This window comes from Magnolia sinica, chromosome 3, assembly GCF_029962835.1.
Source record: "Magnolia sinica isolate HGM2019 chromosome 3, MsV1, whole genome shotgun sequence".
In the NCBI taxonomy this organism is placed as follows: Eukaryota; Viridiplantae; Streptophyta; class Magnoliopsida; order Magnoliales; family Magnoliaceae; genus Magnolia; species Magnolia sinica.
The window spans coordinates 12,052,518-12,080,222 of NC_080575.1; positions in this window are offsets into that span (position 1 = coordinate 12,052,518).

The window sequence follows — 27,705 nt, forward strand, 5'->3', positions numbered from 1 at the left end:
AGACCGAATTTGATATGGTTAGAAGTATTGAGTCGGGTCGAGTTGGCATCGAGTCGGATTGAGAGATGAGGGAGGGAGAGACTGAGAGAGTGGAGAGGAGAGAGAGGAGGAGGGTAAGTTCGGACTAAATTACTCATTTAGTTTAAGTCGAGTTGGATCTGAACGAGTCGGACGAGTCGAGTTAGCTGGATCGAGTCGTCCCATGCCCACCTTTACTTACATGGTATAAAGTATTAGGTGTAAAGTGCGAAAGATCAAATTTTATCACAGTTTGTTAAAACCAAACATAGCTTCTAATCAAGTAACTAATTTAGATTAAATGCCAAATATAGAATTATTATAATAGGAGTCCTTTGTTTGAAGTATTGAGTTTGATATTTCTCAAAACTCATTTTATTTGGTTCCAATTTGAAAAATCTCCCTAACTGATTCCCTACAAGTGGGGCCTATTTTTCAACAATCCAAGCCGTTGAACTGATGAGGAATGCCTTGGAGGTAGTGCTAGAAAATGTATGGTTTACTGAGATTGGCTAGTGACCGTGCCACCAGCCAATGGCCAGTGGTCGTTGCTCTGTGGGCCCCACCATGATGTATGTGTTTCATCCATTTTTCCAGATCATTTTATGGCATGAGCCCAAAAGTGAGTTAGATAGACGTCTCAAGTGGACCACGTCACAGGAAACAGTGTTGATTGAACGCTCACCATTAAAAGCTTCCTGACAGCCACGGAAGTTTTAGATCAAGCTTATATTTGTTTTTTTTACCTTCATACAGGTGTGTATGACCTAATCAACAGGTTGGATGTCAAATAAGAATTACAGTGGGCCCTAGGAAGATTTTAATGGTGGACATTCAATCACTACTGTTTTCATATGTTATGGTCCACCTGAGATTTAGATCTGCCTTATTTTTGGGTTTAAACCTTAATAATTTGGGAAAATGGATGGACGGTGTGGATAATACACATACATCATGGTGGGGCCTACAGAGCACCGACCGACAGCGTCATTAGTCAAACGGCGACTGGTTTAGTGACAGAGAACTCTAACGGTCCATATTCAACGAAGAAAGTCTAAATTTTTGAAGGGTTCAGATCGATTTCAATGCATCATAAATACACAGTTAGAACCATCATATCAACGTACAAAATATCGGTCGAAACGTGTCCTGAACGTCTCGTGTCCCTTCCGTTATGATTGACCGGAGGTTTGCTGAGCCCACACGCGTGTACTGCCCTGCTCACGTACACGCCAGCACGTGTGACAATATGGAAAATGCGTCCATGATCCGAACTTTCCATGATTTATTACAGAATGTGCAGATCATTTGGCCCAAAAATCAGGCTGGAGCACTCTTCATGTGGTCCATTGTTGAGAAAATAAATGGACGGGTAGATTTTAAAAAAACATCTAGAACTATTTATTTCATAATCTGACCCACCTGTGGAGTGAAGCCCTTTGGTTTGTAACGGAAAATTTAGAAAAAGTGTGGCCCATCTCATGAAAAGCTCAGATCTTATACAAATTTGTTATATTGGGCGTGCAGTGGCCTGTGCATGAGTAGAAATGTACACGACGCGGAGGCTTGGGAGAAACTTCCATTCTGAAGATTGGTAGCCAGGGTGGCAATGGGGGACGCGGATTGGGTACTGCTCGAGCTCGACGTGAGTCGAGCTAGCTTGTTTGGCTGGTTCAACTCAGCTCAAGCTCGATTGACTGGGCTCGAATCGTGTTGGGGTTTCAACACCCGCCAAGCCTTCGAGTATCCATGGGTGGTGAAATTCCACAATGGCGTGAGTGCGTGTGTAAAAAAAAAAAAAAAAAACCTCTAAAGATTTTCAAGCTAAGGCCGAATCAACTTTGGCTCATTTTAGAGTTCAGATCAGTTCAACTTGGTTTTAGTTTGATTCAGCTTGGCTATATACACACACACATATTTATATATGGGCTCGAATCATGTTGGGTTCAAATTCAGTCAATCTATTGTTTAAACATCGAAAGATTTCCAAGCTAAGGTCGAACTGACTTTGGCTCATTTTAGAGTTTAGATCGGTTCAACTTGGTTAGAGTTCAATTCAGCTTGACTCGTGTGTGCGCGCACGTACACACACACGCACACACACAAATACACAGACATATATATATATATATATATATATATATATATATATATATATATAGGCTCGGATCATGTTGGATTCAAATTCAATCGATCTATTATTTCTCGTGTGCGTGTGTGTACTGTCTGTGTGTGTGTGTGTGTATATATATATATATATATATATTTCTAATTTCTAATTTCTATTTTTTTCTCTCATTCATACCGGCTTAGTTTTGTTGACTAGCCTCTCTTGACCAGACCAGTTGCCTCGCCTTGCCCCCCCTCCCTCTCTCGCTGCCTCTCTGTCGCCCAATCACCTGTCCACTTCGTTTGTCGCCTCTAGCCCTGCTTCATATCTCTCTCTCTCTCTTATTATCTCTCAATCTCTCTCTTACTGTCACTCATTCGCCTCTTGCCCTTGCCTAACTCTCTGTCTAGCCTGTCTCCTCTGGCCCTAAGCTCTTGAGTCTCGACTCTCTCTCTCTCTCTCTCTCTCTCTCTCTTACTTTCTTACTCTCTCTCAATCTCTCTCTTACCCTCACTCGTATGACTTTGTACAAACTCGACTGCAATTGTCCGGTCTGCCACCGTCCGGTCACCTTTTCTGAGCAAAACACAATAACCTTTTATTCTGCCACTATCCAGTCACCTTAGTGAATTGATTAACATATTTATGAATTGATTTATGTACAAACTAAAAAGCTTAGCTTGAAGTAGCCTCGAAAGCTCGAGCTCGAACTAGGCTTGAGCTTGCTAGATTTGTGACCAAACTAAGTTGAGTTGAGGTGGCCTACCTGGTTCTAAGACCAAGCTGAGTTGAACTCGAGCTTGAGTAGTCTATTGGTCGAGTTAAGTCGAGTTGAGATGTGCCAAGCTTGATTTGGTTTGGCTCGATGTCCAACTCTAGGTATTGCCCGTAGAGAGATGATCGTGACAAGGGATTCATGGGAACCACTATGATGTATGTGTTTTATCAATGTCATTCATCCATTACAGATTATTTTAGTGCATGAGCCCAAAAAAAGGAGGCAGATCGAAGGCTTAAGTGGACCACACCACAAGAAGCAGTGGTGACAATGATGGCGATCGTTGAAATTTATTTGCCATCTAACTTGTTCGTAAGATCACACATACCCGGACAAAGAGAAAACAAAAATATTAGCTTGATCTAAAACTTATGGGCCAAAGAGGTTTTCAATGGCAAGTGTTTAATCTCCATTGTTTATTATGGTGTGGTCCGCTTGAATCTTCGATGTGCCTCCTTTTTTGGTTCATGCCCTGAAATGACAACGGGGATGAAACACATATATTAAGGTGTGCCCCACAGAGACTGTTTGTCTCTTGCTAAGTGCTCATGGGGTAGTACCAATCTGCACCTGATAAGGGGATGGGAGCGGCTTTGGTGGCGCTGGGTCCCGGCCTCACCTAACACCCTCGAATTCAGTCAGGTTGAGACTTAATTGAGTTACATTAGGTCTTTTCTGCCCACCACGGTATATGTGCTGTATATCTAGGTAGTCCATCCATTTTACCAGGTCATTTCAGGTCATGGGTAAAAAAATACAGTAGATCCAAATCAGGTGGACCACACCACAAGAAATAATGATCATTGAATGCCCATCGTTAAAATCCTTCTAAGGTCTACTATAATGTTGATTTGTTATCAACTTGTTGATAATGTCACACAGAATTGGATGAAGGGAAAACATAAATATCAACATGATCCAAAACTTTTATGGCGCAAAGAAAGTTTTTAATGGTTAATCACCACTGTTTCCTACAGTGCAATCCACTTGAGATTTAGATTTGCTTCATTTTTGGGCCCATGCCCTAAAATGAGCTGAAAAAATAGATGATTGGTGTGAATATACAACACATACATTGAAGGTGGGCCTCATGGAAAAGACCTAACGGAACTTGGTTAGTCTAAACCTGACTGAATCCTCTCCTACGTAACATGCTAATGCCTTAACATAATGAAGTTTGATTGAGCCACATGACACTATCAGAGACGGCCACAAAGTATTTAATAGTGGTTGAGTCGAGTAAGTACCCTAGTAATGTCACACACAGCTGGTCAAAATAGGTACCACACACACCTTTATGGGTACTCGAATGCATGACATCATTGTTGAAACTCTCACGAGTCTACTACCAAGGAATGAGTAAGGACCTACAAATAATCTTATCTAACAAAGACATATTATGGTAAAACTTTGATTTCCTAAAAAGCATGATGCGCAATAAATATACATTTTTTTTAGTTGTACCGGTAGCATTTATATAACTTATTTTTAACTTATAAGGTCAGATCAGCCCTAGCCCAACCTAGCCATCTAGGATGCGGCCTAGGAAGGGCTAAGGCTAGGCTTCTTTAGTCTATCAAGGCTTGAGTTGGGCTAGGGCTAGGGCTAGGGCCAACCCTAGCCCAACCCTAATTTGGCCATTGCCACCCCTAGTCAGCCAGCATCTTTGAAAGTTAAGCATCAACTGTGACATGATAAGTGGGCCCGAATAATTATGACCATTCGTCCATTAGTCTTACCATGGATGGAGAATGCCCCAAAATTCTATCTATGGAAAGTCTGATGACCAAGATATAAGACCTTGATCAGTTGAGTGGGATGGTTGTTGTATTTCTCTTCTTGATTGCTTATTTATGGGCCACTAATAGAAAAGTCAAGTTCATTCCATCAAGCCAAGTTTTGTGATACAGTCGATCCAAGGTGGGACATAGCAAACCGACGGTGTGGATTACCCAATATGTTTCCACTCTTTGGAATTTAAAGCCCATGATACCGTGCAAAGATGGGGGCCACTAATCAATTGGAATTATATGATAGGTGGGCCTCATGTGTACACAAGTTTTTAATTCTAAAATATGTGGCCCATATTTGCAAATCAGACCGTTAATTGATCGGTTGTGTTCCACGGTGGATGGAATATATCTCAGAGTCTCTGTGATAGGACAATCTCAACCTTTCAATCTGTGGCCATCAGATAGAAAGTTAACAAATGCTATGGAGGTCCACATTCAATTGAATAAAATACCCTAACATTGATCTCCGGTATTGTCTAATCTGGGAAATTGTGAGAAATTTTTCATCCAATGAGAGATGCCGTAGATTGAAAAGGGCGAGCTCCAAGTCCTATAAGACTATGTCAAATAAAAAATAAAATGCGAAAAATAAACTTAAATAGCAGAAATCTAAAACAACCTCAAATGCACAAGTATTGAGAGGTTGATACAAACGTTGTTCTAAGGACAACCTTGCACCAAAAACCAATGGCTCATGGTAGGACAACTTGATTTCTGGAACGTCGATAAGTATCAAAAACTCAAACTAATACAGAGGCAAAAGAAATAAACTTAGCTATTACAACATTCAGTACAAAAGCATAAAATAGATTATAGCATTCACACACATAATCAAATACAATCATCCACCACAACTCTAAAATTTATAATGGTTCATGTGTGTACACCAAATGTTTTCAAACAGCCACACAACTACTCCACTCCCAATATCCACACCCATGGGATATTGGCTTTCATTAAGAAAAAAAGTTTTCTAAGGTTCACCTTAAAACCTTTACAGATGTGTTTTTCAATGGGCTTACACAATAAAAAAAAACCTCATGCTGAGATTTTCCTGCCTGATCTTAGTCAAAACAACAAATAGAGATTTTCCTGGCTGAATCTCACAAACGAAAAATACAAAAAATTGAAATACAATACTTATCTAAAGAATGTTCTTTGATGTAGCCGGTAGAACTGCTTCTTTGTAGATGAAGATGTTAATTTAAAGTTCAATCTCACAAATGAAGGGGTTCTAGGTCTAGATGAATTTTAAATTAAATCCAATCTTTGGCTACTTGGATTCAATTTCTTGGATCTCAAAAAGGGTTAAAGCAATATCCTCTTTTATATCAAATAGAATGGAATCAAGAAATCAATAAATTAAGAAACTAAAAAGTTATTAAAATAAAATTTAAATACCTTACAATAGCTTCACAATAGTGAGGACTAATCTCTCAGAGTGGTGGCTTGAATTGGATTGGAATGAATGAAAAAATCTGAGAAATGTCCTCAATTTATAGGTTGCAATTCGGTTCCCTCAACTGGTCTAAGGTTCGGCTCAATTGGTCCTAGCAGAACCAATTTTTAAATTTTATGGCGCGATCGGATAAAATAGACCCTTGACTAGTCGAGTGGCTAGCTCGATTGGTCCAGCACTGTGCTCGACTAGTCAAGTGAATAAAAATTGCGTTGCTGGAGTTCGAGTCGAGTCCTGCTCGACTGATCGAGCCAGACTCCATGACCGGTCGAGCAGGGTACTCGATTGGTCGAAAACCAAACAACCTTATTCGATTTTTTGAATAAAATCCTGGACTGGTCGAGAAAGACCGTGGACTGGTGGAGCCAATGCCTGGACTAGTCAAACTAAGACGAGGACTGGTCGAAACAAAGCCAAAAATAAGTATTATGACCCAAATTAAACTTGCAATGATAATGACCTAATCCTAAGGTCTTTCTAGGTCATGAATATCGTAAATATGAGTATTGAAATTGAAATATCCGTCGCTTTGGTAGATAGGACACTTTAAAGCACATGAAGCCTGACCTCGTATACTTGAGCTTGTGTCTCGAACTTGTGTCTTGAGCATGTGACTTGAGACTTAAGCTTGATCAAATGAATTTGAGCTTGAACTCGAACTTAAGCCTGAGCAAATGTACTTGAGCTTGAGATCTTGGACTTGAGTACTTGGACTTGAATACTTCTACTTGTTCCCGTAGTTGAACATGCACAATGGTAGCACACTCAATGTCAATGTAGATAACACAAATCTCATCTTCGAATGAAGGTAAACTTTCCATCTATTTGAACTTGAAGGTAAACATTCCATCTATTAAAACAAGTCAAACATTCCAAAGTATTTTGACACAATAAAATTTGACAATAAAGGGTGCTAGATATACAACAAGTACTTAAAGAGATCAACGGTTTAGATCACCAAGAACTGAAAACCATATATCTAGATGAATGTAGGTGAATCGTCCGATCTGAATGGATAGTCCAATTGATTAATCTGGACCGTCTATTGGATTCAGCCTACATCTAATGAGGTACAATGTGAAAGTCACATTGATTGATGATCTGATCCATTCATTAGTTGTCATTGTTTTCAATAACCACACGTATTGCAAGCAATGGATGTGATCATTAGGCCTACAATTACCTTGACCGTCCAATATATAGGCAAGTTATAGTGTGGTTACAATCGTATGATTGACTTAGTGTTGGGCCTAATGGACGGGCTAGATTAGTCAATGAGACCATCTAGATTATTAGGTACCCCATGTCTATTTAAAGGTGCTCGCTACATACGATAGGAGAGAAGGAGAAACCCAGAGAAGGTAGAGGCCGTGGAAGAGTCTGATGGTTGCAAAAGAACTACCCAACCAAACTTCAGAGTCAATTTTGGCCGTGACGTACTTTACTCTATCCTAAAACCATATGTGTTTAAATTTACCTTATCCTCGGCCATATTCGAAGAATTCTCTCTACAAAGCTATTATGTCTAGTTAAAGTGCAAAGTTGAAGAAGATACTAAAGTTAACGAGCGTGGTCGGAATATGAGATATCTGACTATCTCTTTTGACTAAAAAGAGTGTGATTTCTCCAGTTCCTTTTCATATCTTGAATCAAACTATATTCCATTCAACACATATTCAGAACATCAACCCCTTCTATATTTACACACATCTTCTTATAATGTCTTAGATTTTCGCCATTTTGAATTTTTAATAAACTCTTGAAAATTTTCAATAGACTTAGCCTACGTTGTCACTGACTGACCCTTAACGCTCGAGGGGAGCCTATACGTGGATGGTACCAGTAGGGAACCACACAAATTTGATTAATCAACCATAGAAAGCCAACGAATCCACCCGATCACTTAAACATCGAGTTCAGCCTTGTGATTTGTTCAGATGGAGCCCAAATCTAGCTGACATATCACTGACTAATCGAGACAACGACAATTAAACAAAAACCTACCAAAAGTCAAGACAATTAGGGGTTGGATCTTAATTAACAAACCAAACTGACCCAGTTATCCTTGTAACTTAAGAACTAATAGCTTAGGGTGATTATGATCGAATCATCATTTACAATAGTTGCGAATAGGCAAGACTATGAACTTAGTTAATTCAAACCCTAATCATGGTACACAAGAAACCTCGTTACCCAATTCATTCCAGAAATGTCCTAATTATCTATACAAGCTCTATATTGCTTGTTAATGGGCCACTAAACCCGAAACTATAAAATAATGTTTGTCTCATTGGGCTTGACGCCCATCGTGAGTGGTAAACCAAGAAAATTTCCAGAATTGCTCAACTTGGGCTGAAATCTAAGTGCTTTAAACACGCGAATACCCTAGGTTGAAATCTGCAACTTAAGTGAAACTAATCACTTTGTTCTTTCACGAAGTTATGACTTTCGGATCGTCAATTCATGGCTAAATTCAGGGTACCGACTAAAGATATTTCTCCAAACATATCAATATAGTCGTGGCCTCGATTGATAATTAATGACCGTTGAACAGACTTCTAATCATATCCGACGGTCGGGGTATCCAAATGGTGGGCCGATCATATCCATACGTAGATCATCATTATAACTAACTATCAAATGGTGTATATCAACCCCTATACCCCATGGTGGGCTCCAAATGTTAGAAACAACCTCCTCAAGGGTTAATATAATGAATAAAGGGCCATTGGAGCCATTTGTGCAACATCTAGCACTATAAAACCCATTTTTTCACACCCCTTTTCCCCATACGAATTTGCCTTTGCTAAAGGAGAGAAAGAGAGAAAGAGAAAGAGAAAGAAGAAGAGAAGAAGAGTGAGAGTAGGAGTGGGGAGACTTTAGTGCTTCCCTTCATCGGTTTTCTTTAATCAAAGCCCTAAGTTCTTGGTGTTTGTATAGGAATTTATGGTTTTTCCTAAATCCTTAATCCTAAGAGCGCTTTGAGTCGAGCGAATCATTGCAAAAGTGTGGACCATTATTTCTAGGTTACTTTTTATCGACCCTTAAGGGTCTCAGTTAATGATGTCTTATGGTGAACAGTTTATAAATGACTAGCATGTGAATATTTCGAGTTTGATTGCAATATGTGTCATTGGCTGTTTATGGATGCTTACATGTTTGATAAAATGCCCAAGTGATTAAATGCGTTATTCTAATGATACTACATGTTTGGTTGAATGCTTGATTGTATGTGTTGATTTGTTGATGCTTACATGTTTGAGTAAATGCTCTAGTGAATGTATTATTCCATAGAGGCTCACATGTTTGATAAAACGCTTAGGTGATTAGATGAACGTTCTATATATAATCTCATGTTTGATAAAATTCCTATGTGATTGTGTCGTTGAATCTATGTTGACGATATGACGAATCGCTAAGTTTGTGGTGATGCTTAGGTTGCTTACAATGTTGGGTTAGTCGGTAAATCGCTCAAACTAAGGGGTGACCCTAGTTAGGCCGGCCACCCTAGGCTTGTTTGATCGATCCGGGTGAACACAGACGACTGACAGTAGTTGGACTACACGGGATGTTTATATCCAATGCCGGTTGCATCGGGGTTCTCCAAGATCAATTAAATTAGTCCACTAGCTGACTGATCATGTATGTTGATAATGTATGACACGACTAAATTGAATATAGGATACTATATTCCTAATAGATGGTCCATTCATAACCGTTAATGCGATACGGCCCCCCTAAGACTCATGAGCCGGGCATGGTGGTATGGGATACCGTGTTTGAGCTGTCGGCCTATGCTGGGGTGACGCACCTACCCATAGTGACCAGTGAGCACTGATGGAGATGATAAATCATTGTTCGAATGACCCCCATCAAATTACCCGGCCGATGGTCACGTGTTAGAGTACCGTTTCAAAGACTCATGCCGGCATGAATGAAATTAGGTGACGAGCCATTTTCTTGTGGTAATTTGGTTTCATGTGATAAGTCCGCACCTCTATAATGCCCCAACCACTGTTCATCCGGACTGTAGTCCAAAAGTGGGTTGGAGTGAGCCGTTTGATCCGGATCCCCTTCGAAAATAGTACCCCAGTCGGTTGGGGCAGCGCGTTATGGGCTGTTACAACCTTGGAACTGAGTGATCATAATTGGTTTGGTTGACAACTCATATCGGGTTGATCCTCATACATTTAAGTATCATACTGTACCTTTAGAATTATTGATTTGTGAGATAAATGAGTGATACCTAATTTTGGATAAATGGATATTGGTAAGGAGTCACTACGTTCGACAACGAGGCATGTGATCCAGATAAGGACTCGTGATATGACGTCGGTATCCTAGCTTTACCAATATGCTGGATGAATGAAACTTAATAATTACTCGGTCAACATACGCATCAATCGCATTGCATTAGATATGATGCAGAGAATTGATGTTGGTGTCGCATGATGAGGGAGTGTTAGCATTTGCGAAATAGGAGTTGAAGTTGCGTGTGAGGGAGTGTTGTTTGGAAAGGACATGCATCATGTCATTTCTTCATATGCACATTTGACAAGAGTATTTAAGAATTGTTTGATTTATTGTTTATCATTAACTGCGATGATTGTGTCGATAGCATGTGTAACTTAGAATTAATCTAACCACTGAGTTAGCTACTCACTCCCACCTGGGACGGTGTTTTAAAACACCAACTAGGCATATTATTGATGCAGGTATTAGTGAGACCTCAGATAGGTAGACTTATATCGGGTTGTGCCAATGGCGTTATATTTTGGAGAATTAGGCGTAAACTGAAAGCTTTACACTTTAACCATCTTGGGTATGTATATTGTGTATTGTGACTTGTATAATTTCCATTTTGGGCGATCATAACTATTGAAATTGTATTTTTAACTATTAGTCATATAATTCTAAATCTTTCGTTATCTCTACTTCTCTTTGGATCCACTAAGTGAATTGCATTACTCTGATTATCCATGTGCAGAATGAATGTGAATTTGAACAAGGTCACATGTGCATTCTCGTTAGGTTAACACCCAAGAACTCGGGATCGGGGTCTTTGTACTCGAGTGCCGATTTTCAGGGCGTTACACTTCTACTGTCTTTTCTACTTTCCTTTATCCTGCCTTTTTACACTCATTTTTGGCACCTTGATGTACGCTAATTACAGGCCGCCACATGTCGACACCATGTAATCTCAACTGGTATAATACATACTCTCAGCCGAGATTATCATCGTTTGCGCTTCCTTCAATGATATAATTTTGTTATAAATGTGAAGGCACAAGCCCTTAGGCTTGCCATTAGGGGAATGAATCATCATACGGTATATGGCTAGGATTATCGCGCTCATTAATGAGGTAACATGCCTACCACGTTTATAAGAGACTTGTTGAGAGACTAAATCTTATCACAAATTTGGCAATGATTCTCTCGATGAGGTCGTCTCTGATAGTCTTTTTAAAACAGGAGATTTTCCCAAAGACGTTTAGAGAGGTTGTAGTGTTTCAGAAGATTTTGAAGATCGGATCGATGTCTAAGTGAACCCAGCCATGACTTAGGGCCAAATCGGGAGAGATAGACTCATTGGTCCGATCAAATTCTTCTCCCCATACCTTAATCAAAATCAAGAGAATGAGGGGACTATATCCAAAAGCTAGCTTGACCGATCCCTGATTAAAGGTCTGGGAGATCTTGATGTGATGGATCTCATCCCTCTATTCCTCTTCAAACCATCAAGATGTGGGATCCTGCGGATGAGTGACCTCGATTTCTTAGAGGGGTTCCTTACAGATCAATCGGTGAGGTTCCCAAAACCTAATTTGGTGGCCTAGATCCAAATGAACTTTGGTGATCCTAGGCTTGCTATTTAGTGGACCACAAAGATTTTTACGACTTATCAATTGTGAGGAGAAGATATGGGAAACCAGTAAGTCTAGGTTGGGTTGGAACTCTTCCTTTCCAATGCAAGCCAACAATTTTATATCAATCAGGGATTCCCATATCCAAATACATGATGTGAGCATGAATGATCTAGAAGCAATAAGGAGGCCCTAATAAGGGTTTCACCGCCTCGACAATTTATGAAAAGAGTAATCGAAGAAGAGCTCGGGGCCCTATATCAACACATCAATCTATCTTTTATTTATCTTTCATTTATGTTTCTCAGCATAACTTAACTTAGTTTACAATTACTGCTTAGTAGTTCCTACTATAGTACCTTAAGAGTAGAGATAATCTTTCTACAACCTTAAGTTATATATCGTGATGATCTAAGTTTCAATTTGGTTGATCACATTTGCCTCGATTCATCTGTTCCAATAATTGCATTAGGTATTTATCCATTTTCATTTGGCTGTCATGCAAGTTGTTGATTGTAGTAAATATTATTTCACAATATCTAATGTAATTAGTAACATTTTCCCTTATTTAATTTGAATGTGTATCTTTCTTTATTTGAGAAGTATTTTGAACTTAAAGTGTTAGTGAAAGAATGAGTCCTTAAGTTCGTAGACTTACGTCTATTGTTACAAGGTAAAAATAATTCATTCAGAAGGATTAGCCTCTTTTTCTTTCACTAATCATCTGAACGGAGCATAATTTTGGTGGCCTAATGGACTCTAGATCTCCGATCCTAAACTTCATTCTGTCTGTGTCAATGAAGGGGATATTAATAATTTAATCAACCCTTGAGTTAAATAGACTCTAGTATGCCCATGCATCCTACTCACACACAAGTGTATAAAATGTAGACCATCGGTCATACGAGTAGTCCAATTTGATTGAATTGAGTGCAACACCATTGACCTAGGGTCCTGGAACCCGGCGCAATATAGCCTAATACGATATATTCTTAACTCTTTTATTGTTTTTTTTTTTTTCTTCATTTCGCCTACTCGAGGCCTTAGAGCCCAGCATAGTATGACTTAGTTTGGTAACATTAGAAGTTTCCATCAAATCCTCCAGAAACCTATACAATCCCATAAAGTAGAGACCGTACATCACATGGGCGAAAAAGGGTGCCTAACCCCTTCATTTTTCGAAACTAGGGCCCTTAAAATTTATGGTGCAAACCGATGCATGAGTGATGTAGAGCGGGTCGCGGACAGTTATATGGTCAAGATGGATTAGAAAAGGCCTAGTCGACAACAGAAGTGGTCCAGACCATCGGGCCTTAAATTAGGCGTATCTCACAATCCGGAATGAGTTATGTGACGTAAAATATATGATTTTGGGGTAGAACGAGCTACTTTAGCCAACCAACCCTTCTACGCTGGGTTGCCTAAGCCGGATTTGTGAAATACCGCCAGATCGATGGTCATTTCCCTATTTTAATTTCATTTTTACTATAAATAGTAAGTTTTAGTTTGATTATAACTCTTCATCCGTTGGGCTTTAGGAGTTGCGTTCAATGTGAAAAGAGCTTAGAAAAATTAGGAGAACGGTTTGGTGAAGCCAAATAGGACACTTCTATTTTTAGCCAAAAACCTTGCGCACTAGTAGACATCACGACCCTCTATAAATAGTAAGTTTACTATTTATAGTAAGTCATGAATTCTAGGAGTTTTAGGCCGTGTTTGTTAACGGTGAATTTTTGCACTTAACGCGTAATGGGGAAATTTTTCGTGTTTAGTGGTGTTTGTTAATGCGTTGTTAGTGCGGAAGACGGAAAGCGCTAAGTGGTTTTTCACTGAATTCTTTCCGTGATAAGAGTCTGGCTTAATGGTGAACGCGGAATGCGCTCCCTGATTTTCATTAAACAAAATTTTTTTGCTTCTAAAAGTACCCCTTTTTAAGTTACTACGGAAAGTTTTTCTTTTCAATTGTTTGCGCAATACAAAATCAACTGAAACTTCTTTATGCCCCATCATGATTTATGTGTTTAATCCACATTGTCCATCAACTTTTTCAGATAATTTAACGTGTGATCCAATAAAAGAAGCAGGTCTAATGATTAATTGGACCATAAGGTGGGGATTGAACATCCACCGTTAAAAACTTCTTGAGAGCTGGAGAAGTTTCAGATTAAGCTAATATTTGTGTTTTCACTTCATCCATGTCTACATGACCTAATGAATAGGTTGGATGGTAAAATAAACATCATGGTGGCCCATGAAACTTTGATCTCTTTGAACCGTTTGTACAGTACATGTGGGCGGATTGGACGTCTTTTCAAATCAAAGGTGGGTCAGACAAGTGATGTATCTGTACATCCAAACCTCTCCCTTTTCTCATATTATTTAAAAGCATCAAAACAAAAATGAGTCAAATCCAACGATCAAATGGACCACATCACAGATGACTCTTGCATTTAATGCAACTGGTGCATTTTAAAGCAACCAAGATTATTATTTGGTGTGGTCCACTTGAGCGTTGGATCTGCCTCATTTTTATGTTCATGCCTTAAAATAATGTGAGAAAAGGGATTGGCGGTTTGGATGTACATATACATCACGGTGGGCCCGCCCACAGAACTGCCCGTTCGGAGCCAGGTACGGGCGGGGGTAGTACACTAGTACACAATCCGCGTCCTCGTTAAGCACAGACGCGGATTTCCTGCGAAAGCCTTTGTAGGAAGCTCCTGCATGGGGAATCTGGATGGGGCCCACTGAGATGTTTTTGAGAAAGCCACACCGTCCATCCGATTTTAGAGATCATTTTAGGATATGCAGCCAAAAATAAGGTATATTCAAAACTCGAATCTACCACACGAGAGGAAACAGTGGAGATTTAGTGACCACCGTTGAAACATTTATATGGCCACGAAGGTTTTGTCTCAGTCTAATTTTTGATATTTTCACTTCATCCCAGTGAAAATGACCTTATAAACGGCTTGGATGGAATATAAACATCAAGGTGGAGCCTAGGAAGGTTTCAGCGGTGGACATTCCTTTCCCACTGTTTCATCTCGTATGGCCCACTTGAGTCTTATATCCTCCTAAGTTTTAGTCACATGTACTAAAATGAGCTAGAAAAATGGATGGACGAGTTAGATTTCTCATAAACATCACGGTGGCCCCCACCATGCATTCCCAGCGCAGGAACTTCCTGCCAAAGACTTTTGCCGGAAATCCTCATCCGTTACGGGAACGGACTGGCTACTCCCATTACCATCGGCCAGTGGCTGATGGTCGGTGCTCTGTGGGCCCTACCATGATGTATGTGTTTCATCCATGCCATCCATCTATTTTTTTACATCATTTCATGGTATGGGACAAAAAACTAGATATATCAAAATCTCAATTGGGCCACATTACAGGAAACAGTGTTGAATAGTGTCGACCATTAAAAACCTTTTGGGGACCATAAAAGTTTTGGATCAAGCTGATCTTTGTTTTTCCCCTTCATTTGGGCCTGTATGACCTAATTAAAAGATTGGATGTCAAATAAACAGTACAGTGGGCCTTAGGAGGATTTTAATGATGCATATCCAATCATTATTATTTTCCTATGGTGTGGTCCACTGAGATTTATATTCCTCTAATTTTTGGGAAGAGCACTAGAATGATCTGTAAAAATGGATGAACGGAATGGATGGAACACATACATCATGGAGGGGCTAAAAGAGCACCGCCCAGGGAGTAGCCAATCTGTCTCGAGTCAGGGGAACGCGGATTTCCTGCTAGAGGCTTTCGCGGGAAGTTCCTGCGCTGGAAACTTAGGTGGGGCCTACCGTGATGTTTGTGAGAAATCCACCCCGTCCATCCGTTTTTTGAGATCATTTTAGGACTTGAGGGAAAATTTGAGAAGGATCCAAGACTCAAATGGGCCGCAGTAAAGGAAAAAGTGTACAGGGAAATTCCTGCCGTTGAAATGTTCTTAGCGTAGACAATGATGTTTATATGCCATCTATACCGTTTATAATGTCATTCATACTGGGATGAAATGAAAACAAAAATATCATCCTATTTAAAGCTTCTGTGGCCACAGAAATATTTCAACTGTTGACATTCAATACTCACATTTTTGTCCCACCTGAGTATCAGATACGGTTCATTTTTGTCCTTATATCCTAAAATGAACTCACAAAACGGATAAATGAAGTGGATTTCTCGCAAACATCACGTTAGGCCTCACCTAAGTTCCCAGCGTAGGAACTTCATGCGAAAGCCTTCCGCGAGGAATCCCGGTCCGAGCCAGGGACGGGATTGGGAAGCGGATTAGCTGGTGTATTGACGTAAGCAAGTTCTGTGGGTCCAATCATGATGTATTTGTTATATCTAAACCGTCCATCCATTTTGTGAGCTAGTTGTAAGACTTTAGCTGAAAAATAAGACATATATAAAGATAAACTAGACCACACTGCAAAAAGCAGTAGGGGATTGAACGTGTACCGTTGAAACCTTTTTGGGGTCATAGAAGTTTCGGATGAATATGAAATTTGTTTTTCCTCTTCATTCAGATATTTTTGACCTTATGAATACATTAGATGGAAATAAATGTTATAGTGGGCCCTGAGAGTTTTTTAACGGTGAAAATCATTATCCCACGGCTATTTTTGGTGTGGTCCATTTGAGTTTTGGATATGATTCATTTTTTGGACAATGCTCTAAAATAATCTTGAAAAATTTATGAACAGTGCGGATATAATAAATACATTATTGTAGGGCCTATGTAACTTTAATCTCCTTTGAAACCTTCATACAAGGCGGACCTCGAGGAGCGTCTTCGCACAACACATATCCACGTATCAATGGATTGGCTACTCCCCCGCCACTAGCCTGATGGTCAGTGCTGTGAGGCCCCATGATGTATGTGTTTCATCTATACAGTTCATTCATTTTTTACATATCATTTTAATTTTCTATTAAGTATTTTATAGTTTATTTGAATTAAATAGAATAATTTTATTTTCATTTAATAAAAAATAATTTCTTTATAATGTAAAATATTTCCAAACAGGAGATAGGGGCAAATGTGTCAAATCAACATATTTCAGACAATTCATATGTTTGTTAACAAACAGGTTGTTTTATATTCAGTACTTAATTTTCAGACTTCAGCCATAATTACCAAACAAGTTTTTTGACTTCAGATTTCAGATTCAGGCTTTAGATTTCAGATTCAGCTTCAGATTTAACAAACGGGGCCTCAGTTGTAGTTTGATTCTGATTTCTTTCCCATTGCTTGGTACCCTTATTTAAAGGGTTGTGAACTCGTTTTTATTCATTCATTAATCAATTTTTAATTTATTAGAATTTATTTTTATTTTCTGCTTTCTTTCCTAGTGGATTCGAGAAGTCTCTGTGAGGAGTCTAGAGAAGTTTCGTGGATTCGGAATAGTTATCCTCTTGAGGAAGAAGGTGCTCCACCTCACGTCCTCCCCTACGTCAATGAGTCACTCGTGGCAATAAATATTTGAATTTCTCTTCCTCTAGGTGATTCTATAAGTTTTAGCCAATCGTAAATTCTAAAGCTAAGAAAAAGCCGAGCAACTGAGACATTCTGTATCTCTGTGTGTGCAGGAGGGCATTCACATGATTTTAGTCTAAAAATATATATTCCCCTTAATTCCGCACCTGAAGGTGTAGAAGAATATATTTTAAAAAGAATAGTGTATTTTGGGCTCCTTTTTAATGATTTTTTGACCGTTAGAGTTGTTTATATATATATATATAGAGAGAGAGAGAGAGAGAGAGAGAGAGAGAGAGAGAGAGAGAGAGAGAGAGAGACCTTCCAAAGATAAGTGCATTTGTTTGTGTGGAATTGGGGCTGCTGGAATTGTGGACATGCAAAATTCCTTGCACGTGGGACGTGTTTCAACGATCCAAGCAGTTCATCTGATGGGCCTCGTCTTAGATGGAGAATATCAAAATTTTCTTGCACATTGAGATATTTTAACCGTTAGATCATTAAACTATTGACATGGACCATCTACGAACCTTATTTTTCTGGGCCATCAGTATCACATCATATCAACGGTTTGGGTCCTTCAACCATGTCCCCACATGTACGAAAAACCATGGACACCAAACATACTCTACATTATTCTTATCATCAGGACCCTACAATTCCTCTCTTTTTGTCCACATATGCTTTTTCACGTGAGAGTGAGTCAGGTAGACTGGACCCCACATCTTGATTAACGGTCAAAAAGCATCCACCAATTAGGAAATGTATTGATGACACACTGATAGCTAATAAGCTTAATATGGAATTGGCTAAATACCAAACTAACCTTCCTTCTATAGAAAAAGCTATGATGAATGGTTGTCTGATTATCCAAATAATAATTGTAGGAAGAGGCATTCTTAAAAGTTAGTGGTCCACAGTTTAGGTAGGGTAACATGTCTCCTTCTAATATTTTATAGATAGACATATACCTTCTTTGGATGCCACGTGTAGCCCTACATCTCTTTCATGGGTGAGGTCTACTAATGGCACATGCAATATCTCTGTGTGCCTGCAACAGGTGTAAATGAGTCGGGTCCAATGATGGGTCATTGGATCTGACTCAAATTAAACGGATCCGGGTCTGAATTTTGGACCATTGGAGCAGCATGGGTCTAAAAGTTTGACTTGATTATTAAGTGGGTTTATCTTATTTGACCCAACCCAGCAGCTTTTTTTTATTTTTACACACATACCTACACCATACACACACTCACACACACCCACACCCACACCACATGGGCACTTCGATCCCGAGCGTGGATTAGGTGTCACCTGGCTAAGAACTTAGTGGGTGTTACTTTTACTGTAGGGCCCACCTTGATCATATGATGTATATCCACTCTATTCATTCATTTTTATAGCTCATTTTAGGATTTGGTCTCAAAAATTAAGCATATCCAATTCTAAAGATTGTAATTTTGGCTAAAGGAGAGGATAGTGGGTTCTTTTGCCTTGCCCGTAAATTGATGTCACCACGTCCCACCTAACTCTCCTGTAAAAGATAGAGAATTGCCACATGGCAAGTGGCACATGGTGTGTTACCTGTCATATAGAACTTCTCCACTTTTCATAGGCGAGCTCTTGGGGTGGAATATTACTCTCGTCTTCCTTAGCCTTAGCCTTGCATGACTGTGGTCGTAGGTACTAATGGGTTTGGGTATACGTTTGAATCGGGCTTAGAATTGGGTCTAAAGTGAGGCTCGGTTTTTGGTTGATTGGGTTGATTGGGTTAGACTATGTTGGACCCAGTTGATTGAGTTGACTGAATTATACTGGGTTGACTGAGTTGAATAGGTTGAACTGAGTTATTTCATCAGCTTACCAGCATCTAGGTGTGGGTGTCTACAATGATATCCTAAAAATCAACTATGTTAAGATCACAGCAAAGCCATAGAATCTGAAAATAATGGGAAATCACGCTTAAAACATCTAAAGCACTTAGTGGGGCCCACCTGAGTTTTGGATATGGCTAAAACTTAGGTTGACCCCTCATCCAAGTGGTGCACACATAATAAATTAGCTGGATGTTTGAACTATATCTTGGTGGGTCCTATAAATGATCATAAAAGTTTCAATGGGTGGGTATACACTCTTAAATATTGTCTATGGTGTGGCCCACCTAATTCACTGATTGACCTGTTTTTTTAGCCCATTGTCCATCATGGAAGGGTGCATTTGATTGATGGGGTGGATGTTTGACATACACCGCAACAGGGCCCACGAAACTCGACCTCATGAGAAGCTTCCATGAAGTCAACCTCACAATACTTTTTCCCAAATAAATATTCATGAACACAATTTTAAGCTTCTTTCTTTTAACTTGGTTTTGGAGTCAATGCAGTGGTAATGTCCAGATAAAATCATAGCTAAAAAAATATGATATTCTAAAATCTTCTGAGAATTTAAAAATATCACAAATATAAATATTTAGTGATTTTTTTTTTATTTTTTTTCGTTGTGATAGTATCATGGAAATTTCAAAATCTCAGCTATATTTGTCACATCGAAAACTTGGACAAAAAAATAAATAAATAAATTCCATAAAAATATAATATTGGTAGGTTTAACTGCAGACGCAATGTAAGCATGCATGCCACCATTGTAGACTTGTATATGGCATTTGAGCCATCCATATTATAAGGTTTTGTATGGATGTATTGGTTAGGTCTCAATTCTTCTATAATAAAATGAGTTGTTTCATTTTGAATTCAAGTTTTTATTTTTTAAGAGTCGTGAGAGGCTTTAATAGAGACTAAATCAATAGGTCAGGTTTGGGACTGCTCTCAACCATACCCGACTGATTTACTCGTCCATACATGCACCTTTGCATGCACACGTGTGGAAGATAAGACATCCTGGCATTACATGAGTTGGCCTCTCTTCAGTCTGGTCCGTTCAATAGGAGGACCACTAAAATTCTTGCATATGTTTTATATCTATACCGTTCATCTGTTTTGCCAGATTATTTTATGGCACGTATCAAAAAATGAAGTGTATCCAAATCTCAGGTGGGCCACATCATAAGAAATAGTGGTGATCGAAGGCCTCTTGAAAACCATCCAAGGCCCATTCCAATGTTTATTTTCCATCCAACTTGTTGATGTGGACACAGGTTTTCAAGGCCCATTCCAATGTTTATTTTCCATCCAACTTGTTGACGTGGACACAAGGACTTGGATGAAGAGAAAACATAAATATTAGCTAGAATCAAAACTTTTGTGGCCCCAAAAGGTTTTTAATGGTGGGCATTCAATCACAAATGCTTCCTATGGTGTGGTCCACCTGAGATTTGGGTCTACTTTATTTTTATCATCATTGCCTAAAATGAGATGGAAAAACGGATGGACAGTGTGGATATAAAACATATACATCACAGTAGGCTCCACAGTCATGGATACACCGAGATCGGTTACACTGAATCCGCGTCCATCTTGCCTATGGTCCAAGTTCATTTAACACGTATGGATGGCAGTTACTCCGGATCTTCCTATATGTTCATGCGCATGGTGGGGCACCTCATGAGCTGGTGGCCTGCTGTGGATGCAGATTACGTGATCCTGCTGTCATGGACGTTTGTGGTGATCCAACATGTAGATTTTGATTGGACCACGTAAGGCAGCTAGGATCCCCACCGTGGATCCCTGTGGGGCCACCATGACAAATGTAGATTTCATCCACACCGTTCATCAGTTTCGACGGCTCATTTCACTGCATGATTCAAAAAAAATAAAATTAGATCTAAATCTTAGGTGGACCATACCACGGAAACAGTATTGATCGACCATTAAAAACTTCTTATAAGCCACAAAAGTGTTAGATTAAGATAATATTATGATTCCTCCTACCGTTAAAAATTTTATGGGCCCATTGTAATTAAATATCAACTTGATCTGAAACTATTGTGCCAAAAAAGTTTTTAACGGTGGGTATTCAATCACCACTGTTTCCTGTGGTGTGGTCCACCTGAGATTTGAATCTGGCTCATTTTTAAGCTCGTGCCCTAAAGTGAGATGGAAAAATGGATGAGCAGAGTGGATAAATCACATACATCATCGTGGGCCATAGAACATTGTCGAGTAGCGAGTCGTTGCTGGCACTGTCAGCATGCAGTCCGCGTCATATCCGCGTGGGTACCAACTCAGTATTGTAAATTTGTAATACGCGTCCCAATGGGCTTTCGCAACAATGCTTAAAACACTCAAGTCATGGTGTGATTAAGATGTATATGTAAAATCCAATCCGTCCATCAGGTTCTATAATCTATGTTAGGCTTTGATGATAAAAATAATCAGGATATAAAGATTACATGGCCCACACCACATGGATCAATGGGGATGCTATACCAACCATAGACTTGCTTGTGAGCCCATGATAGCGGGTATCCTATATCAGATTAATCAGTCGGATGTAATTTACAAGGATGAAGATAAAATATAAAAATTAGCCTGATAAAAACATTATGTGGGCCACACCGAGTGAACTTAACAATTTTAAAAACAAATTTACATCACTACCATATATGTGGCCCATATGAGTTTTAAAACAGGATTATATTATTCATTTACGGTTTAAATAACGTTTTTCACATGATTTACGGAGTGGATTTTGTATATACAGCACGGTAGACCCCACAGAGCCCGGGTGTTTTGCGCGCCGCATCAAAGTGATGGAACGAACGCAAATCATACGCGCGTTGGACGGCGATACTAACGCGCATTTGATCGGTGAGGTATACAATACACGTAGACGGTGCATCACGTAAGGTAGAAGATCCTTCGTTCTGGCCCACCACACAGTAAAACTCTTGCTGATCATAGATCTCACCGCCCATTTGAGGGTGAGTTAGTATTTGGATCCTTACTCTTGCTCGTGCGGTAGACTCTAAGGAGTTTCAACACCCGGTCAAGGGTTGAGTGTCCATGGGTGGTGAAATCCCACTATTGGGTGAGCGTGTGGGGCATGTGTGCGTGTGTGTTTTTTTTTTAAAAAAAACGAAAGAAAAAAGAAAAAGAAAAAGAAAGAAAGGGTGAGTTAGTATTTGTGTGGACCGGGACCCGATTTGGTATTACCCGGGCAACACATTAGTGGATAACAAAGGTGTTAACCTGACCGTGTGGGGCCCACCTTGATGAGTGTGCTGTATATCCACGCCGTCCATCTATTTTTACGTATCATTTTAAGAAATGATCCCAAAACTTAAGCAGATCCAAATCTTATGTGGGCCACACTATTTTCCCTTCATCTAGGTTTGGTTGACCTTATCAACAGGTTGAATCTTCATACAGATTTGGTTGACCTTCTCGTAAGGTTGAATGGAAAAGTAAACAATACGGTGAGCCCTGGGAAGTTTTTAATGGTGTATGTTTAATCACTACTCTTTCATGTGATGTGGTCCAAATGAGAATTTGATATGCTTAATTTCCAAGACCACCTCCTAAAATGAGCTGAAAAAACGGATGAACGGCGTGGATATACTCATATACAACACATCATCAAGGTGCGCACCACGGTAGGCAACACCTAATCCGCTCCCGTGTGGACTACCGTTTCTAACGTCCTTTTTACGGAACGGTTCGGATAATCAACGTTGGGGGGAGGAAGCTATGCGGGCACGGTTTGGGTGGATCCCCGGATCCGTAACTGTAAGGCCCACTGTAATGTATGTGCTTTATATCCATGCTGTCCATCCGTTTTGAAAGCTCATTTTAGTGTATGATCACAAAAATGAAGCAGATATAAATCTTTGGTGGACCATACTACAGGAAACAGTGGTGATTAAATCCTCACCATTAAAAAATTTTACGGGGCCCAAAGGAATGTTTATTTTCCATCCAACCTGTTGAGAAGGTCAAAAAGATCCATTTAAACAGACCAAAAAAATATAAACTTTATACAAAACTTTAATGGCCCACTGGAAGTATTTAACCGCAGATTACCATCGTTTCCTGTATTATGGTACACCTGAGATTTGGGTCTACTTCCATTTTTGAATCAAACTCTAAAATTAATTTTGAAAACGGATGGACAGCGTGGATATAAGGTACATATATCAAGATGGGCCCCACTGTTAGGGATCCCACCCACTTCGGTGGTCCAGGGACCCACCGAATCCGCGCCCAAACTGCGCGACTGGCAGCGAGCCTTGTTGCAGCATTTTGAGAAAATTACCACTGTAAAGCTACCTTTTATCCAGCGTCTTTAATGAAGAGTTCAAAACTTACCTTCCCAACTTAGACCTTTCACGTACGGACAGAGCATTTAAAGACGCAAATACCCGCTTTTCACATGCATTGCACGTACGGACAGGGGTATTTTCGTCCTCAAATGCTCTGTCCGCACGTACAAGGTCTAAGTTGGGAAGGTAAGTTTTGCACTGTTCATAAAAGACGCTGGATAAAAGGTCATTTACAGTGATAATTTATCCAGCATGTTTATCTATATAATACGCAAGTATGCACTCGATATTCATAAATGGGGCCCATGGTTTAGTGATCACACCTTTAACATGATTTCCCTCCATTTATGGTCCTTTTACATGTAATTTCCCACTTGGAACCTCCTCGATATTGAATATTTGGTCCTTACCATTGAATGTGGACAGTTGCTATATTTATATTTCCCGAGAATTTTTACTAATAGGACATGAATAATGGGTCCCACAATATCAACGGTTTAGATGATGGGAATATAAACTCACTTTTACAAACTAAATACCAGTGGGCCATAGATATTCCCTGTATAGTCATTGTATAATATTCCTTGACTGGCACAAAATCACATGGAAAGTCCAAGGCAGTAAAAGGCATCCCATGTGAACCGTTCAAAGTGCATGTGGTCATCTTTTTACGACACGTTGTCGGACGCGGATTGCGTCCTACCCACGCCCGGACCGTAAGCCGTACGTCCAGGGATCTGTGGGGCCCACCGTGATGTAAGTGTTTTATCCACGCCGTTAATCGTTTTTCTCAGATCATTTTAAGGTATGATCCAAAAAATGAAGGAGGTGAACAGCTCTAGTGGACCACACTAAAGGAAGATGCGGTGATAATGACACCCACCGTTGAAACCTTTCTAAGGGTCGTAGTGATGTTTTTTTTTACCATCCAATCTATTCATAAGGTCGTGTAGATGTGGATGAAGTGAAAAAAACAAATATCAGCTTGGTCCAAAACTTATCCAGCTCCCAAGAAGTTTTTAACGGTGGACGTTCAATTCCCACTTTTTTGTCCACTGAAGCTCTGTACCCGCCTTGTTTTTAATCTCATACCTTAGAATGATCCGAGAAAAAACGATGAACGGCGTGGATAAAACACTTACATCATGGTGGGTCCCGCATATCCCTGGCCGGACGGATTTCTGTCCGGGCGGGGGTAGGACGCAATCCACGTCCCACGTGGTCCATCTTTTGGCTCATGAGATGATCCAGACCGTTGACTACATTACCCCATCGTCAATGGATAATGGCCCCGAAGTTCCATGTATTGGAAGATCCTAGCCATCTGACCGTTGGCCCTATTTCAGAACTTCTGCTATATTTTTTCTTGACCGTCTATTGGTTGTTCAACAATGGGAAGGTTGGGATCTTCCCACGTGGGAGATCTTTCGCATTCCACGGCGTCTATAGTGCGCCCATCCAATCAATCATTCGGATCATTAAGATCTGGTGGGCCCTACTTGAGCAGGTTCGCGCATCAATCGCCCTATTTCGTTTGTACGTTTGAAAAGTCACCACCATTTTTTTAAATGGTGCAAAACAAACATCGGAGACTACATGCACCTGAATACGCACAGTGCACACTGAGGCTCGGTGCACGGAAGTGGATTGGCTGGTGTATCACACAGCAGCAATATAGCTGCTGTAGGTACGTGTCGTGCGAAGACGAGCACTGACGCTCCTCGAGCTCCGAGTTGTACGAACGGTTCAAAGGAGATCAAAGTTACATGGGCCTGATAGTAAATGTATTTATTATATCTACACCGTTCATCAATTTTTAAAAATCATTTTAGATCATTATTCACATCCAAAGATCATCTGGACCACACCACAATTAGCAGCGGAGATGATGATTTTTACCGTTAAACAATTTGTAGGGCTCACCATAACGTTTATTTTCCATCCAATCTGTTCATAATGTCGCAAAAATCTTAATGGAGAGGAAAAACAAATTTTATATTAACCAAAAACTTCTGTGACCCAAAAAAGGTTTCAATGGTAGACGTTCAATCCTCCACTGCTTTTTACTGTGTGGTACACTTGATAGTTAAATTTATCTTATTTTCCATCTCAAGCCTTAAGACAAGCTCGCTAAATGAATGAACCGTTTGGATATAACACATACTTCATGATGAGACTCACAAAACTTGCTGAGGACAATACACTAGCTATATTGCTGATGTGAGGTACACCAGCCAATCAGCTTCCTTGGTGCACCGGATGCGAATTTCCTGCGGAAGCCTTTCGGAAGAAGTTCGCGCCAGGATGCTGGGTAGGGCCATCGTGATGTTTCCGAGAAATATACCACGTTCATCCGTTTTTCGAGCTTATTCTAAGACACACTGTCAAAAATAAAATAAATGCAAAACTCAAGTGAGTCACACGAGAGGGATAACTGGGGAAAGAAATTCTTATCATTGAAACCTTCCCGGCTCCACCTTGATGTTTATATGCCATCCAAATCGGTTATAAGGTCAATCCCACTGGGATGTAGTGAAAACACAAAAAATAAAGCCTTCTGCAAAACTTTTATAGCCACAAGGTTGTTTCAACGGTGCTCACTGGATCCTAATTGTTTCCTTATGTGTGAACCACTTGAACTTTGGATCCACCTCATTTTTGGTCTCATGTCCTGAGATGAGTTCGAAAAATGGACTGTAACCTTCTACATTTTTACTATTTGAAATTTTAAAAACTCTTGAAAACTTTTGATATGAGTATCCTACATTGCCGCTTATTGGCCCTTGACTTTCGAAGTGATCATATACGTGGGTGGTACCGATAAAGAATCACACAAATCCGATTAATCAATCATAAGAAGCCAACAAATCTGGCCGATCACTTAAATACCAAATTTAGCTATATAATTTGTGTAACATCCTGGATTTTCACTGTTTTAGATTTCCAAAAAAATCCTTGAATTTTTTTTTATTAATTAACTTATAATATCCCTTAATGACCATTAACACTCAATGTTAGTTTATACAAGGGTGTACCAGTAAAGAACCGCACTAGTCCGATTAATTAGCCGTAGAAAGCCAATGAATCTGCCCAATCACTTGAACATCAGGTATAGTGTAATGTCCCACCCAACCAGAACAGTGTCCTGGGGCGTCCACGTAGGATTTGCCACAGGACTGTTCATTTAAGCCACTCGTAGTGAGGTATCACAAATAAATTAGACCAAGATTAACTCAATTGAATAAACCAGACAAGCCTTGATAGAACCTGGTGCGGGCCTCCAAGCTAGATGGTTGTTTACACTTAGTGACAGCCCGTGCGGGCTATACCGCGACATGGGAAGGTCAGAAAATTATAAAAATTCAAGGGAGCATAGATTTCACTGGGCTTGGGGACCATCGCGGACCACGGACCCAGTGGACACCTAGAAGTGGAATCTGGCACTTGCCAGATGCACCCCACCAATGCCAAAATTAGAATCTGGCACGTGTAAATAAAACTGAAATGTAAGACATTTCAGCCGTCAGATTTCTTCATAATTTACGATGAGGGTCTAATGTATTTTTCTACACCCGCCCACCAAAAAGTCTGGGTCCTGATCGTGGCACGGTGACCGTTGATCATGAATCAGACCCGTGCGACCAAACCCCATATCTGATCATTCCCAAAATTTACATGGCCCTTCATCGGGCGATGGAGCACCTATCCTATAAGTTTCATGGTCAGAGGGCCACCAGAACTGCTCCGGTTATCCAAACAAGCTCTAGACCGCTCGTTGGTGGACCACTAGTTCCAAAACTATAGAATAATGTCCGTCTCATTGGGCTTGACGTCCATCGCGGGAATCAGACCTAGGTGCGGTCCAGAACCGGTCAACTTGAGCTGAAGGACGAGTGCATGAGAAGTGCAAATACCCTAAAGGAAGGAGTTGGAACTTAAGTGAATTGAGTCATCCACTCTTATGCAAAGTTGAGG